Consider the following 3,997-nt stretch of genomic DNA (forward strand, 5'->3'; position numbering starts at 1 on the left):
TGCTGAGATCTGGGGACATGGTGCTGAAAAGAAGTGAGAAGGGGGTAAGAGACACAAGCAGTTAGACTCTAATGCTCGAATTGGTATAAAAAAGATGCTAGTGCTTGGCTGCGATACTCAATCTGACTGTTGAACTTGAAAACTTTTAGAGCAGCTCATTAGTGTGTAGAGGGTCAATTACCATCTTGGTGCTATGCTAGGAAGATTTAAATAATTAATGAAAGCGTCCATACTGTGCCAGCTGTGCGTAAAATACGCAGGTGTGTGCACTTCTGCCAACCAGCTGGTCTGACCCCCCGTTAACACATACAGACTCAAACACTAGACACAGGCTGCCATTCACTGTGAATGAAACCTTCCAATAACATCCTGCCTCCGAGGTTCAGGATGACGGAGAGAAGTTTCAGATTTCCTCTAAGGTGCAGAAGAAATAACCTGGAGACAACCAGTCATGCTTGTTTTGTTTCCCTCGGGACACAGAAGCTGTTTTCTACTCCGGCTCAACTGTTTAAAAGCAGCTTAAACAAATGTGGGGAGAGCTGATCTTCACAGTCAATGCTTTCCCCATTCAATATGATTTCATTCTAGGCAGGCGAAGACGGAAGTGTACACAATCCGCTGAAAGCTTTTGCTTCTGCAATATGCGCCTCTCACTGTGTTTATTTATTTGTGGAAGGTGACAGTATACAGTGCATGTAGTACTCATGTAGCCTGCGGTTCAGGTACTGAGTCAGAAGATCATTCAGATTTTAAACAAATTCCCATGTCGGTCAAACTTGTTTGGAAGAGAAAATAGATCAAATTAAGAGAGAAGAAGAGATTTTGGCAGCTTTAGTGGGAATTCAGAACAGAAACAGCCCGGCGTTAAAACAACGCTGTTGGTGAGGGCGTGTTGTTTAAGGTACTGGTGATGCAATCCAGTAAATCCAGTTTGAGTATCAGATTATATGTGTTTAAATATGTGTGTTTGTAATTCTCATAAACAGGATTATACAACTCTGGAAAGTTATCATGCCGGCAAATATGTTATCTTTTTGGAGTAGAAATACAGTGTTCACGTTACAAAGAAATCTACCAGGAATTGTTTGGATTTGACTGGCCAACGCAGCACCTTGCCAGATGATGTAGAGTTGTGCTGCAGCGAAAGTTGGTTTGTTTTGTGTTTTTTTGCCAGATGACGTGCGTTGGCAGTGGCACTCCCGCTGCACCAACAGACTGGTTCCATTCAACTGAATGAGAGAGCTGCAGTTTTAACGCAGGACTCAAGTCAGTCTCTATCCTCCTCCTCTTCCTCCTCCTCCCTCTACTTTATCTTTATCTTTACAAGTCTCATACACCTGAGTCAGCCCTGCCACCACATTCAACAACCAATGGCTACAGTCATAAAATAAAAAGGGCGTCGTCACCCTTTTAAAAATGTTATTATAATTGATAGAAATGATGGCCTAAACTCAAGCTTAATAAACTGCGAATGTCGTTTACAAGGTTAAAAACACTGGACACACACAGTTTGAGAATTATGCAGGAGGTCAGGGCATTAGGGATTCGAGTATATATATATTTTTTTGTATCTCGGCTCCGTTGAGTCATAAGCATGCTCCAGAAGGGTTTGTCATGCCCGAGCTATGCCTGCGGCACTCTCCTGCTCAGGAGCTGTCAGTGGCAGAGTTTCCCTGCCAAGTCACAGTGGGCGAACCAGCAACCTCCTTACACACAAACACACAACTGCTTAAACATTTTTAAAAAAGAGCAAATACGACTGCATTTTCTCAACAATGAATCAGTTAAATCCTAGTTTCTGTTCCATATTCATGCAAACATAATAAATCTGTCTCACACTCTGTCCTCTGTTGCAGAAAATTGACCGCATAATTAGCACTTGAGGACGACACCACAGGTGAATTTGCTTACTCATCTTCTCTGCAGATAAATGGGAGCACACACCGTTGCACACCTTGTGCTCATCAGTTACCCAAGTGAGACAGGTGGTGCTGGATAGTCAGCGTGTATGCCCTCTCTATAGCAGTATGTGCTGGCATCCTCCCCTGCCATACTTTTGCCGCCTACGCACACGGGTGCTGCAGATGGGCTCTGGTGTAGCGTGAAGCCGAATGCTCCTTTACAGTCCTTCTCGGTAGAGGAAAACACACTTTCACTTCCCCACCTTTTATTAAGTCCTACAAACTCAAGGTCACAATACTGAGAGTTGGAGAAGTTTTATAGGCGGTCAAGAAAATGATGAGTAGGTTAAGCAGTAGTGAAACTAATTTAGTTAATTAATGATGGCGTATTCCAGGTGGTTAGTTTGTAGACGCGTTTGCTTGACTTCAATCTGATAATATTTAGAATTTTTATGGTTTTGTCACCTCTACACAAACACAGGGTAAGTGTCAAAGTATGATTATGTTGTCTGACGTTAACTGCTATTACTTATTAGTTTGATTAATAGCGCTGGCTGATCATGCTAATTATGAGCTAACTGTACTGTTTCTAACACAGTAAGTGGTTGCCCTTCGGTGTTTTTAAACTACTTTCCTATTAAATGAAACATGATGTGCTTGTTATTAATGGTTTTATTATGAATGATAAAAATAGTTTGGAGACCAGACAGACTCCTTGTGAAAGATCTTGTAGTATGTGAGCCCCTTTTGCTGAACCACAACCACTTCAAGACTGAATGTTGTGTAGCGTCAACAGTACAGAGACCTGATGACATTGAAACTCATGTAGTGTGACCGAGGCTTGAGTCGTCGTCACTTTGTGAGAATCTGGTCCCGACACTTTTGATGGAGACAGTGTTTACATGACAAAAGCTCTAAAATAGAAATCTGTGGCTGTACAGTATCTCACAGTGTGGTGTAGGATCACAGTTTTGCAGCAACGACTGGAGACTTCATCACATTTCTTTTACACTTGTCAACTTTTGACAAGGTATAAAGAGATGTTAAGTCATCCAGGTCACAGGACAGCAGTGCTACAAGTACTCACTCAGAGATAATCCCATTCTCTTTCCCCCGGGCAGTTTCACACCAACTAACATGGACCTGCTGACTCAAGAGACTCACACACGTGACCTTGTTGACCCCTCAGGTGATGTCAGTGTGCTTTGGACAGGAACGAGTGGGTGAGTAACAAAACATCTTTAAGAATTAATCAGAAAATCCAGCTGCCTTTGATTTAGTTCAACTAGATGTTGAAGCTTTGAACATGTATACTTTGAAATCCAAGATGCCATATTTGTGTTGCTGCATCACTGGATCAAACGGAAATTTTTAGATGTCTCGTACATTATTTTATACGTTTCTCTATATTTCAGCCTCACAAGGTGGGTAATTTATTGAGACACTGAGATCTTGACTATAATTTTAAATAAATGTCTTGTGCTTGGAGGTCTGCGGGATTGTCAACGATATGAATGAGTGACCCCTGCAGTTTTACCTCCTGCTGTCAGTTTCTTGATGCTGAAGAAGTGGCAGTCAGGCATGAATCCCATCAGAGCAATCAAAGAGTTTCAGCTGATCTGATCTACCTCGTATTCACCTGGCTGTGATTAACCATGCCTGATTCTAAAGAGAGGGGGGGGGGGATGAATGAATATTTCTGCTTCTAGCTCTCTCATACAGGATTATTGTACTCAAGAATGGCTCAGACACCTCTCATTATGAAACACAAGATGTGATTTGGTGCGCTGCTGAGCTGTGATCAAACACAGGAATTCATTCAAATTGCCAATGACAAACTTGGCATTTCAATAGGGGGTTTCAAGAATTGCAGCTTTTTTTTTTGGATGCAAGACAAGTGTAGAGGAGAAAAAGGTCAGATATGTCAAATTCACACAAAGGCATACTTTTAGCCCCAAGGGAAGAGTTGGGTGAACTTGCTGACCTCACTGCCTCAAATGTATGTGCTTCCCGAGAGGGCAACCGCCAAGATTAATGATGGACATCCAGGGGGAACAAAGACATTTTACAGCTACCTGTGTGTGTGTGTTACTGTG

The sequence above is a fragment of the Morone saxatilis genome, unplaced genomic scaffold (genome assembly GCF_004916995.1).
Source record: "Morone saxatilis isolate NCDOM2014 unplaced genomic scaffold, NCSU_SB_2.0 Contig17, whole genome shotgun sequence".
NCBI lineage: Eukaryota > Metazoa > Chordata > Actinopteri > Moronidae > Morone > Morone saxatilis.